Raw genomic sequence first — 14,458 nt, 5'->3', positions numbered from 1 at the left:
GTGCCCTACCTCCTCATAGGGATTGCGACTGTGCTATTAATTTGATTCCTGGTAGTAAGTTTCCTAAGGGCCCTCTGTTTAATTTATCTGTGCCAGAGCACGCCGCTATGCGGAGTTATATAAAGGAATCCTTGGAGAAGGGTCATATTCGTCCGTCGTCATCACCATTGGGAGCAGGGTTCTTTTTTGTGGCCAAGAAGGATGGTTCTTTGAGACCTTGTATTGATTACCGCCTTCTTAATAAGATCACAGTCAAATTTCAGTATCCTTTGCCGCTGCTGTCTGATTTATTTGCTCGGACTAAGGGGGCTAGTTGGTTCACCAAGATAGATCTTCGAGGGGCGTATAATCTTGTGCGAATTAAACAGGGTGATAAATGGAAAACAGCATTTAATACGCCTGAGGGCCATTTTGAGTACCTGGTTATGCCATTCGGGCTTTCTAATGCTCCATCTGTGTTTCAGTCCTTTATGCATGACATCTTCCGAGAGTACCTGGATAGATTTATGATTGTATATTTGGATGACATTTTGGTCTTTTCGGATGATTGGGAGTCTCATGTGAAGCAGGTCAGAATGGTGTTCCAGGTCCTTCGTGCGAATTCCTTGTTTGTGAAGGGGTCAAAGTGTCTCTTTGGAGTTCAGAAGGTTTCATTTTTTCCCCTTCTACTATCGAGATGGACCCTGTTAAAGTTCAGGCCATTTACAATTGGACTCAGCCGACATCTGTGAAGAGCTTGCAGAAGTTCCTGGGCTTTGCTAATTTTTATCGTCGCTTCATCGCTAACTTTTCCAGTATTGCTAAACCGTTGACTGATTTGACCAAGAAAGGTGCTGATGTGGTCAATTGGTCCTCTGCGGCTGTAGCGGCTTTTCAGGAGTTGAAGCGTCGTTTTGCTTCTGCCCCTGTGTTGTGCCAGCCAGATGTTTCGCTCCCTTCTCAGGTGGAGGTTGATGCTTTTGAAATTGGAGCAGGGGCTGTTTTGTCGCAAAGAAGTTCTGATGGCTCGGTGATGAAACCCTGTGCCTTCTTTTCTAGAAAATTCTCGCCTGCTGAGCGCAATTATCATGTGGGCAATCGGGAGTTGTTGGCCATGAAGTGGGCATTCGAGGAGTGGCGACATTGGCTTGAAGGAGCTAAATATCGCGTGGTGGTCTTGACGGATCACAAGAATTTGACTTATCTCGAGTCTGCCAAACGGTTGAATCCTAGACAGGCTCGATGGTCGCTCTTTTTCTCCCGTTTTGATTTTGTGGTTTCATACCTTCCGGGATCTAAGAATGTGAAGGCTGATGCCCTGTCAAGGAGTTTTGTGCCTGACTCTCCGGGTGTTTTGGAGCCGGCGGGTTTTCGTAAAGAAGGGGTAATTTTGTCTGCCATTTCCCCTGATTTGCGGCGTGTGCTGCAAAAGTTTCAGGCTGATAGACCTGACCGTTGTCCTACGGAGAAACTGTTTGTCCCTGATAGATGGACTGGTAGAGTTATCTCGGAGATTCATTGTTCAGTATTGGCTGGTCATCCTGGAATCTTTGGTACCAGAGATTTGGTGGCTAGATCTTTTTGGTGGCCTTCTTTGTCACGGGATGTGCGTTCTTTTGTGCAGTCCTGTGGGATTTGTGCTCGGGCTAAGCGCTGATGTTCTCATGCCAGTGGGTTGCTTTTGCCCTTACCGATTCCGAAGAGGCCCTGGACGCATATTTCCATGGATTTTATTTCTGATCTCCCTGTTTCTCAAAAGATGTCGGTCATTTGGGTGGTTTGTGATCGCTTCTCTAAGATGGTCCATTTGGTACCCTTATCTAAACTGCCTTCCTCCTCTGATTTGGTGCCATTGTTTTTCCAGCATGTGGTTCGTTTGCATGGCATTCCGGAGAACATCGTCTCGGACAGAGGTTCCCAGTTTGTTTCGAGGTTTTGGCGGTCCTTTTGCGCTAAGATGTGCATTGATTTGTCTTTTTCTTCGGCTTTCCATCCTCAGACTAATGGCCAAACCGAACGAACTAATCAGACTTTGGAGATATATCTGAGATGCTTTGTTTCTGCTGATCAGGATGATTGGGTGTCCTTCTTGCCTTTGGCTGAGTTCGCCCTTAATAATCTGTCCAGCTCGGCTACTTTAGTTTCTCTTTTTTTCTGCAATTCTGGTTTCCATCCTCGTTTCTCTTCAGGGCAGGTTGAGCCTTCGGACTGTCCTGGTGTGGATGCGGTGGTGGACAGGTTGCAGCAGATTTGGACTCGTGGTGGACAATTTGACATTGTCCCAGGAGAAGGCTCAATGTTTCGCTAACCGCCGGCGTTGTGTTGGTCCCCGACTTCGTGTTGGGGATTTGGTTTTGTTGTCATCTCGTCACGTTCCTCTGAAGGTTTCCTCTCCTAAGTTTAAGCCTCGTTTCATTGGACCATATAAGATTTCTGAGGTTCTTAATCCTGTGTCATTTCGTTTGGACCTTCCGGCTTCTTTTGCCATCCATAATGTGTTCCATAGGTCGTTGTTGCGGAGATACGTGGCGCCTATGGTTCCCTCCGTTGATCCTCCTGCCCCGGTGTTGGTCGAGGGGGAGTTGGAGTATGTGGTGGAGAAGATTTTGGATTCTCGTGTTTCGAGACGGAAACTCCAGTACCTGGTCAAGTGGAAGGGTTATGGTCAAGAAGATAATTCCTGGGTTTTTGCCTCTGATGTTCATGCTGCCGATCTTGTTTGTGCTTTTCACTTGGCTCATCCTGATCGGCCTGGGGGCTCTGGTGAGGGTTCGGTGACCCCTCCTCAAGGGGGGGGTACTGTTGTGAATTCTGTTGTCGAACTCCCTCCTGTGGTCGTGAATGGTACTTTGGCGAGTTCTGTCTATGGGCTCCCTCTGGTGGCTATGAGTGAAGCTGCTGCTTCTGAGGTTCCTTACACAGGTGATGTGGTTTATCCTTTGGTTGGCTTCTCTATTTAACTCCACTCAGATCGTTACTCCATGCCAGCTGTCAATGTTTTAGCATTGGTTCAGTTCGCTCCTGGATCTGTCTGGTGACCTGTCTTCTCCTGCAGAAGCTAAGTTCCTTATTGTTATTTTTGCTCATTGTTTCTTTGTCCAGCTGGTTATTCTGATTTTGTCTTGCTAGCTGGAAGCTCTGGGATGCAGAGTGGCCCCTCCCACACCGAGAGTCGGTGCGGAGGTCTTTTTTGCACACTCTGCGTGGTCTTTTGTAGGTTTTTGTGCTGACCGCAAAGATTCCTTTCCTGTCCTCTGTCTATTCAGTAAGTCTGGCCTCTCTTTGCTGAAACCTATTTCATTTCTGCGTTTGTGACTTTCATCTTTTCTCACAGTCATTATATGTGGGGGGCTGCCTATTCCTTTGGGGAATTTCTCTGAGGCAAGGTAGGCTTTATTTTCTATCTCTAGGACTAGCTAGTTCTGAGGCTGTGACGAGGCGCCTAGGGAGCGTCAGGAGCGCTCCACGGCTATTTTTAGTGTGTGTGATAGGATTAGGGCTTGCGGTCAGCAGAGCTCCCACATCCCAGAGCTCGTCCTGTATGAGTTTAACTATCAGGTCGGGTGCTCCTAACCACCAGGTCATAACAGGGGGGGTACTGTTGTGAATTCCGCTCTTGGGCTCCCTCCGGTGGTTTTAAGTGGAGTGGCTGCTCCTTGGATTTAGCTGTCAGCAGCTGCTTCCACTGATTGTCTTTTCTGCTCGGCTATTTAGCCTGGCTCTTTCCTTCAGCTTGTTCCACTTGTCAATGGTTCCTGGTTGGATTCACATCTCTTTGGATTTCCCTGTTATCTTGACCAGTTCAGCTAAGCTAAGTCCTTGTTTGCTCTTTTGTGTCCACAGGTTGTGGACTTATCCGTTCTGTGCTTTCTATGTTTGTACAGCTTGTCAGTATGAATTAATTCTGTGATGCTGGAAGCTCTGAGAAGCAGATTTACCCTCCACACCTTTAGTCAGGTGTGGAGATTTTTGTAAACTCTGTGTGGATTTTTTGTAGTGTTTTATACTGACCGCACAGTATTCCATCCTGTCCTATCTATCTAGCTAGACTGGCCTCCTTTGCTCATCCTGGTTTCATTCTGTGTATGTCTTTTCCCTCTCCACTCACAGTCATTACTTGTGGGGGGCTATCTATCCTTTGGGGATTTTCTCTGAGGCAAGATAGTTTTCCTGTTTCTATCTTTAGGGGTAGTTAGTTCTCAGGCTGTGACGAGGTGCCTAGGGAGTGTTAAGAGCATCCCACGGCTACTTCTAGTGTTGTGTTGAGCTTAGGGACTGCGGTCAGTACAGATACCACTTCCTTCAGAGCTCGTTCCATGTTGCTCCCAAACCACCAGATCATCACACCACCCCTCAAACTGTCCACAGTCCCACCACTCTTTCTTGGAAAAACTCCACTTCTCACCTATCACATTAACAGTTCCCATCACCAGATCACACATATAGCCGGCAGCTTTTGTTTTGGCCAAAAGATTTTTTAAGCCACCAAAATGACAAGGTAGACACTTTTGGCCGGGCCCTACTCTACTGTAACCTATTAAATATTTGTTAAAATATGCAATACAATTTAGGTATATTTTTATTTGTTTTTCAATTTTTAAAATGACCTATAATACCACATACAAGAAACAAATACCACAGCACCATGACCAGACACCATATCACCACAGTGACCTATAATACTATCTACAAGGCACAAATACCACCATGACCAGATGACATATTACCACCACAGTGATCGAATAATATCAAATACAAGGAACAAATACCACAACATCATGACAAGACCACATATTACCACCACCACATAGTGACTGAATACTACAATACTGATCAATAGATCAATAATAAAAAAAAACACAATACTATCACCATCAGTGCCATTATACACAGGAGATCTGTACTTAGTATGCAGTGTCTGTGTACAGGTAATATAGTGATCACCAGTGACATTATACACAGGAGCTCTGTATATAGTATACGGTGTATAGTGTCAGTGTCAGTGTCAGACTCACCAGTGACGTCTCTAGGTGAAGTCCTTCATCTTTCATCCAGCACAGACCGCCATCAATTCACCCAGCCAGGACTCGTCTCTGCAGGAAATAACACCGTTATCTCGAGTTCCACTTGCAGAACACATTACTTAATTTTCCCAACTTCTACATTACACCACATGAAGAAGGCGACATAGTATCACTCTACACAGTAATAGGACCGCCCCCCCATTTAGAACAGTATACTCATAAAATAAAATAAATACATCACTGCAGTAATAATATCCCTTAATTAGCCCCTATGGTAATAATATTCGCCATTCTAGCCCCGGTGTGTCTCATTCCTGGCGTCAGCCATATGTTCTCCCATCCTGCCCTAATGAGTATCCATCCTGCCCCATATGATCTCCCCATCCTGCCCCATCTGTCTCCATCGTATCCATCCTGCCCCATGATCCTGCCCCATCTGTCTCCAATCCTGCCTCCAGTGTCTCCAATCATGCCCGTATCACCATTCTGCCCCGTCTCCAATCATGCCGCCTGTGTCTCAATTATGCCCCATCTGTCTCCAGTCATGCCACAGTGTTTCCAGTCATGCCGCCATGTCTGTCATCCTGCCCCCTGTGTCTCCAATCACGCCCCGTTTCTCCATTCTGCCCCTGTGTCCAGCAATTTTTCCCCCTGTGTCCAGCAATCTGCCCCTGTGTCCAGTGTTATGGACCTGGTGGTTAGGAGCACCCGGAACGACCTGATGGTTAAACTCACACAGGACAAGCTCTGGGAAGTGGGAGCTCTGCTGACCGCAACCCCTAATCCTATCACACAACTAGCACTAGCCGTGGAGCGTACCTAACACTGCCTAGACGCCTCTTCACAGCCTAAGAGCTAACTAGCCCTAAAGATAGAAAATAAAGCCTACCTTGCCTCAGAGAAATTCCCCAAAGGAAAAGGCAGCCCCCCACATATATTGACTGTGAGTTAAGATGAAAGTCACAAACACAGAAATGAAACAGGTTTCAGCAAAGGGAGGCCAGACTTACTTAACAGACTGAGGATAGGAAAGGTAACTTTGCGGTCAGCACAAAAAACTACAAAAAGACCACGCAGAGTGTGCGAAAAGACCTCCGCACCGACTCACGGTGCGGAGGTGCCACTCTGCATCCCAGAGCTTCCAGCTAGCAAGGCAAAATCATGATAGCAAGCTGGACAAGGAAACAATGAACAAATAATTAACTAGCAGGGACTTAGCTTCTGCTGGAGTAGACAGGTCACCAGAAAGATCCAAGAGCAACTGAACCAGTACAAGAACATTGACAGCTGGCATGGAGTAACGATCTGAGTGGAGTTAAATAGAGCAGCCAGCCAAAGAATAAACTACGTCACCTGTGGAAGGAACCTCAGAAGCAGCAGCTCCACTCACAGCCACCAGAGGGAGTCCATGAACAGAACTCGCCGAAGTACCATTCATGACCACAGGAGGGAGTTCGATCACAGAATTCACAACAGTACCCCCCCCTTGAGGAGGGGTCACCGAACCCTCACCAGAGCCCCCAGGCCGATCAGGACGAGCCAAATGAAAGGCACGAACTAGATCGGCAGCATGAACATCAGAGGCAAAAACCCAGGAATTATCCTCCTGACCATAACCCTTCCACTTGACCAGGTACTGGAGTTTCCGTCTCGAAATACGAGAATCCAAAATCTTCTCCACCACATACTCCAACTCCCCCTCAACCAACTCCGGGGCAGGAGGATCAACGGAGGGAACCATAGGCGCCACGTATCTTCGCAATAACGACCTATGGAACACATTATGGATGGCAAAAGAAGCTAGAAGGGCCAAACGAAATGACACAGGATTGAGAACTTCAGAAATCTTATACGGACCAATGAAACGAGGCTTAAACTTAGGAGAGGAAACCTTCATAGGAACATAACGAGACGACAACCAAACCAAATCCCCAACACGAAGTCGGGGACCAACACAGCGCCGGCGGTTAGCGAAACGTTGAGCCTTCTCCTGGGACAATGTCAAATTGTCCACCACATGAGTCTAAATCTGCTGCAACCTGTCCACCACAGTATCCACACCAGGACAGTCCGAAGGCTCAACCTGCCCTGAAGAGAGACGAGGATGGAAACCAGAATTACAGAAAAAAGGCGAAACCAAAGTAGCCGAGCTGGCCCGATTATTAAGGGCGAACTCAGCCAAAGGCAAGAAGGACACCCAATCATCCTGATCAGCAGAAACAAAGCATCTCAGATATGTTTCCAAAGTCTGATTAGTTCGTTCGGTTTGGCCATTAGTCTGAGGATGGAAAGCCGAAGAAAAAGACAAATCAATGCCCATCTTAGCACAAAAGGACCGCCAAAACCTCGAAACAAACTGGGAACCTCTGTCCGAGACGATGTTCTCCGGAATGCCATGCAAACGAACCACATGCTGGAAAAACAATGGCACCAAATCAGAGGAGGAAGGCAATTTAGACAAGGGTACCAAATGGACCATCTTAGAGAAGCGATCACAAACCACCCAAATGACCGACATCCTTTGAGAGACAGGGAGATCTGAAATAAAATCCATGGAAATATGCGTCCAGGGTCTCTTCGGGACCGGCAAGGGCAAAAGCAACCCACTGGCACGAGAACAGCAGGGCTTAGCCCGAGCACAAGTCCCACAGAACTGCACAAAAGAACGCACATCCCGTGACAAAGAAGGCCACCAAAAGGATCTAGCCACCAAATCTCTGGTACCAAAGATTCCAGGATGACCAGCCAACACCGAACAATGAACCTCAGAGATAACTCTACTAGTCCATCTATCAGGGACAAACAGTTTCTCCGCTGGACAACGGTCAGGTCTATCAGCCTGAAACTTCTGCAGCACCCGCCGCAAATCAGGGGAGATGGCAGACAAAATTACCCCCTCTTTGAGAATACCCGCCGGCTCAGGAACACCCGGAGAGTCAGGCACAAAACTCCTTGACAGGGCATCAGCCTTCACATTCTTAGAGCCCGGAAGGTACGAAACCACAAAATCAAAACGGGAGAAAAACAGCGACCATCGAGCCTGTCTAGGATTCAACCGTTTGGCAGACTCGAGATAAGTCAAATTCTTGTGATCCGTCAAGACCACCACGCGATGCTTGGCTCCTTCAAGCCAATGTCGCCACTCCTCGAATGCCCACTTCATGGCCAACAACTCTCGATTGCCAACATCATAATTGCGCTCAGAAGGCGAGAATTTTCTAGAAAAGAAGGCACATGGTTTCATCACCAAGCCATCAGAACTTCTTTGCGACAAAACAGCCCCTGCTCCAATCTCAGAAGCATCAACCTCGACCTGAAACGGGAGCGAAACATCTGGCTGGCACAACACAGGGGCAGAAGAAAAATGATGCTTCAACTCTTGAAAAGCCTCTACAGCCGCAGAGGACCAATTGACCACATCAGCACCTTTCTTGGTCAAATCAGTCAACGGTTTAGCAACACTAGAAAAATTAGCGATGAAGCGACGGTAAAAATTAGCAAAGCCCAGGAACTTCTGCAGGCTCTTCACAGATGTCGGCTGAGTCCAATCATAAATGACCTGAACTTTAACAGGGTCCATCTCGATAGTAGAAGGGGAAAAAATGAAATATCTCACAGAGAATCAAATAAAGTGTCCCCTATTTTAAACAATTCACCGACATATGACACCATAAAGGTACAGTAAATGACACCAATAAAACTTAACATTTACTAATACAAATATTAAAACAATACACCATACACGACCTAAAAAAAACGTATAGCTGCTAATAAAGATACAGAGTGCACAAAATCCCTATAGGGCCAACTGTCTGTGCCCTACCTTGCAGCGGAGGTTGACACCCTATAAAACCTGCGCAATGGCGCCCCCGCTCAACGCAGACTAGCCCAATCTGACCCTAATAAGCCCTATCGTGTGAAAAATAGGGTTCCACTCAGCAGACCATACAGACAGACAAGACAAACAAAAAACACTAGGACTAAGAGAAGATAATATTGCACATATATATAAGATACATTTATTGTGCAATAAAAAGGCTGTGTAACCAGTGTATAATGGAACACTCGTTATTTATGTAACACATATAACGCCTTACCCAGGAAAAACTAAGCTGTACCTATAAACAACGCCCTACCTGCCTGCGGGGGTTGGCACCCTAATAACCTGCACATATGGCGCCCCCGCTCCCGTCGACTCTCCCTATTAAACCCTAAAATAGAGCAGACCAAAAAATTAGTCCAAGAAAACTATTTTTCTCTAAGGCAGGTGAACCAACAAGGCACAGAAAAAGTGCAATAATAGTGCAAAGAAAGTGCAAAAAATATTAACTTAGCCCCAATGACCAGATGTACTATCTCATAGCATTAAATCTGCTTTGCTCATATAAGCTTTTCCTATAGCATGGAGTATGCTTTGCTCGACGCGTTTCCCCTATGTAGGTTCATCAGGAGACATACCCATATCCAAACTAAAGAATGTAACTTATCTGACTGTATTCAGAGAAGCGCTATATCCTCTATCGCAGTGGGGAACAATGTCCATCCAGCAACTGCCGGTCTATATCAGCCTTTAGAAGGGGAAAAAATGAAACCCAAAAATGAAACCTTCTGAACTCCAAAGAGACATTTTGACCCCTTTACAAACAAGGAATTCGCACGAAGGACCTGGAACACCATTCTGACCTGCTTCACATGAGACTCCCAATCATCCGAAAAGACCGAAATATCATCCAAATATACAATCATGAATCTATCCAGGTACTCTCGGAAGATGTCATGCATAAAGGACTGAAACACAGATGGAGCATTAGAAAGCCCGAATGGCATAACCAGGTACTCAAAATGGCCCTCGGGCGTATTAAATGCTGTTTTCCATTCATCGCCCTGTTTAATTCGCACAAGATTATGCGCCCCTCGAAGATCTATCTTGGTGAACCAACTAGCCCCCTTAATCCGAGCAAACAAATCAGACAGCAGCGGCAAAGGGTACTGAAATTTGATTGTGATCTTATTAAGAAGGCGGTAATCAATACAAGGTCTCAAAGAACCATCCTTCTTGGCCACAAAAAAGAACCCTGCTCCCAACGGTGATGACGACGGGCGAATATGACCTTTCTCCAAGGATTCCTTTATATAACTCCGCATAGCGGCGTGCTCTGGCACAGATAAATTAAACAGTCGGCCCTTAGGAAACTTACTACCAGGAATCAAATTAATAGCACAATCGCAATCCCTATGAGGAGGTAGGGCACTGGATTTGGGCTCATCAAATACATTCCGGTAATCTGACAAAAACTCAGGGACTTTAGAAAGAGTGGAAGGCGAAATTGACAGCAATGGAACATCACCATGTACCCCCTGACAACCCCAGCCGGACACAGACATAGATTTCCAATCCAATACTGGATTATGGACCTGTAGCCATGACAACCCCAAAACGACCACATCATGCAGATTATGCAACACCAAAAAGCGAATATCCTCCTGATGTGCAGGAGCCATGCATATAGTAAATTGAGTCCAGTACTGAGGCTTATTCTTGGCCAAAGGCGTAGCATCAATTCCTCTCAATGGAATAGGATACTGCAAGGGCTCCAAGAAAAAACCACAGCGCCTGGCAAACACCAAGTCCATCAAATTCAGGGCAGCGCCTGAATCCACAAATGCCATAACAGAATAGGACGACAAAGAGCAAATCAGAGTAACGGACAAAAGAAATTTAGACTGTACCGTACCTATGGTGGCAGATCTAGCGAACCGCTTAGTGCGCTTAGGACAATCGGAGATAGCATGAGTGGAATCACCACAGTAAAAACACAGCCCATTCCGACGTCTGTGTTCTTGCCATTCAGCTCTGGTCAAAGTCCTATCACATTACATAGGCTCAGGCCTATGCTCAGAGAATACCGCCAAATGGTGCACAGCTTTGCGCTCACGCATGCGCCGATCGATCTGAATGGCCAAGGACATAGACTCATTCAGACCAGCAGGCGTGGGAAATCCCACCATGACATCCTTAAGGGCTTCAGAAAGACCCTTTCTGAAAATTGCCGCCAGGGCACACTCATTCCACTGAGTAAGCACAGACCACTTTCTAAACTTCTGACAATACACCTCCGCTTCATCCTGACCCTGACACAAAGCCAGCAAGATTTTCTCTGCCTGATCCACTGAATTTGGTTCATCATAAAGCAATCCAAGCGCCAGAAAAAACGCATCTACATCACGCAATGCAGGATCTCCTGGCGCAAGGGAAAATGCCCAGTCCTGAGGGTCACCACGCAACAAAGAAATAATGATTTTTACTTGTTGAATGGGGTCAACAGAGGAGCGGGGTTTCAAAGCTAGAAACAGTTTACAATTATTTTTGAAATTCAGGAACTTATATCTATCCCCAGAAAACAAATCAGGAATTGGAATTCTAGGCTCTAACATCGGATTCTGAACCACAAAATCTTGAATGTTTTGTACCCTTGCAGTGAGATGATCCATACACGAGGACAGACCTTGGATGTCCATATCTACACCTGTGTCCTGAACCACCCAGAGGTTAAGGGGAAAAGAAAGACAAAACACACTGCAGAGAAAAAAAAAAAGGTCTCAGAACTTCTCTTATCCCTCTATTGAGATGCATTAATACTTTGGGCCAGCTGTACTGTTATGGACCTGGTGGTTAGGAGCACCCGGAACGACCTGTTGGTTAAACTCACACACTTCTACATTACACCACATGAAGAAGGCGACATAGTACCACTCTACACAGTAATAGGACCGCCCCCCATTTAGAACAGTATACTCAAAAAATAAAATAAATACATCACTGCAGTAATAATATCCCTTAATTAGCCCCTATGATAATAATATTCGCCATTCTAGCCCCCGTGTGTCTCATTCCTGGTGTCAGCCATATGTTCTCCCATCCTGCCCTAATGAGTATCCATCCTGCCCCATATGATCTCCCCATCCTGCCCCATCTGTCTCCATCGTATCCATCCTGCCCCATGATCCTGCCCCATCTGTCTCCAATCCTGCCTCCAGTGTCTCCAATCATGCCCGTATCACCATTCTGCCCCGTCTCCAATCATGCCCCCTGTGTCTCAATTATGCCCCATCTGTCTCCAGTCATGCCCCAGTGTTTCCAGTCATGCCGCCATGTCTGTCATCCTGCCCCCTGTGTCTCCAATCACGCCCCGTTTCTCCATTCTGCCCCTGTGTCCAGCAATTTGCCCCTGTGTCCAGCAATCTGCCCCTGTGTCCAGTGTTATGGACCTGGTGGTTAGGAGCACCCGGAATGACCTGATGGTTAAACTCACACAGGACAAGCTCTGGGAAGTGGGAGCTCTGCTGACCGCAACCCCTAATCCTATCACACAACTAGAACTAGCCGTGGAGCGTACCTAACACTGCCTAGACGCCTCTTCACAGCCTAAGAGCTAACTAGCCCTAAAGATAGAAAATAAAGCCTACCTTGCCTCAGAGAAATTCCCTAAAGGAAAAGGCAGCCCCCCACATATATTGACTCTGAGTTAAGATGAAAGTCATAAACACAGAAATGAAACAGGTTTCAGCAAAGGGAGGCCAGACTTACTCAACAGACCGAGGCTAGGAAAGGTAACTTTGCGGTCAGCACAAAAAACTACAAAAAGACCACGCAGAGTGTGCGAAAAGACCTCCGCACCGACTCACGGTGCGGAGGTGCCACTCTGCATCCCAGAGCTTCCAGCTAGCAAGGCAAATCATGATAGCAAGCTGGACAAGGAAACAATGAACAAATAATTAACTAGCAGGGACTTAGCTTCTGCTGGAGTAGACAGGTCACCAGAAAGATCCAAGAGCAACTGAACCAGTACAAGAACATTGACAGCTGGCATGGAGTAACGATCTGAGTGGAGTTAAATAGAGCAGCCAGCCAAAGAATAAACTACGTCACCTGTGGAAGGAACCTCAGAAGCAGCAGCTCCACTCACAGCCACCAGAGGGAGTCCATGGACAGAACTCGCCGAAGTACCATTCATGACCACAGGAGGGAGTTCAATCACAGAATTCACAACAGTCCAGCAATCTGCCCCTGTGTCCAGCTTTCTGCCCGTGTCCAGCTTTCTGCCCGTGTCCAGCTTTCTGCCCCTGTGTGCAGTGTTCTGCCCGTGTCCAGCGTTCTGCCCCTGTGTGCAGCTTTCCACCCGTGTCCAGCTTTCTGCCCCTGTGTGCAGCTTTCTGCCCCTGTGTCCAGCTTTCTGCCCCTGTGTCCAGCTTTCTGCCCCCCTGTGCCCAGCTTTCTGCCCCCTGTGCCCAGCTTTCTGCCCCCCGTGCCCAGCTTTCTGCCCCCCCCCTGTGTCCAGCTTTCTGCCCCCCCCTGTGTCCAGCTGTCTGCCCCCCCCCCCTTTGTGTCCAGCTTTACTGCCCCGTGCCCCCCCCCCCCGACCCCCCCTGGATCGCCGCTCTCAATTAAAAAAAAAAAAAAAACAAGTTCTGCTTACCTGCCGCGCTCCTGCTCTCTCCACGCAGCTGCAGCGTGCACTCGCCGGCGACTGACAATGACGTCAGACGCCGGCGACCTGCACGCTGCGGCTGGCGGCTGTTAACTATTGACGTGCGGGCGCGGGCCCGCACGTCAATAGCGTTAAACAGCTGCAGCACCGGCCTCCGCTAAGGGCCCGGTTCAGCCTGCGGGCCCCCTCTGCTCACCGGGCCCCATACGCCAGTCACGGCTGTAATGCCCTGATGGCGGCCCTACATCCACAGTGGTGATAGATCGTCACACATCCCCACATCACATCCACAGTGGTGATAGATCGTCACACTTCCCCACATCACGTCCTCAGTGGTGATAGAGAGTCACACGTCCCCACATCACATCCTCAGTGGTGATAGTCACATGTCCCCACATCACCCCTGTGACATATGAAAAGTCTATAGTGATGTGTGTTAGCAAGAGTAAGTATGTACACCATGTTCCAAATTATGCGAATGATATTTTTCTCGGATTTTCCTAAATGGTCGGTGCAAATGACAGTCAGTCTAATAAAAGTCATCACCCGTTAGAGTATACATCAAATTTTATTGAAGAAACCTCTCAATGATAACAGTATAATCTCCAAAATGAATAAAAACTCAAAATGCACTGTTCCAAATTATCAGGCACAGTAGAATGTCTAAACATTTGACATGTTTTAAAGAACTGAAAATGCTCATTTGTGGAATTTGCAGCATTAGGGGGTCACATTCACTGAACAAAAAAGCTATTTAACTCCAAAACATCCTAACAGGCCAAGTTGCATGTTAACATAGGAACCCTTCTTTGATATCACCTTCACATTTCTTGCATCCATTGAACTTGTGAGTTTTTGGAGAGTTTATTTTAATGTATAAATATATGAGGGGACAGTACAAAGACCTTTCTGATGATCTTTTTAATCATAGACCTGAGACAGGGACAAGGGGGCATCCTCTATGTT

General features: G+C 47.0%; 1 long non-coding RNA gene across 1 annotated transcript in view; it reads right to left on the bottom strand.

Moving 5' to 3' along the window:
- Positions 1-14,458, bottom strand: part of LOC138677342 (uncharacterized) — a 77,211-nt gene that overhangs the window by 20,499 nt on the left and 42,254 nt on the right. Inside the window, exon 2 of the long non-coding RNA XR_011320877.1 lies at positions 4,995-5,072. This is a non-coding gene — a long non-coding RNA (uncharacterized lncRNA). The remainder of the gene's footprint in view (positions 1-4,994; positions 5,073-14,458) is intronic.

Source organism: Ranitomeya imitator, chromosome 1 (assembly GCF_032444005.1).
Source record: "Ranitomeya imitator isolate aRanImi1 chromosome 1, aRanImi1.pri, whole genome shotgun sequence".
Lineage (NCBI taxonomy): Eukaryota > Metazoa > Chordata > Amphibia > Anura > Dendrobatidae > Ranitomeya > Ranitomeya imitator.
This window is presented reverse-complemented; position numbering and strand designations above follow the sequence as displayed.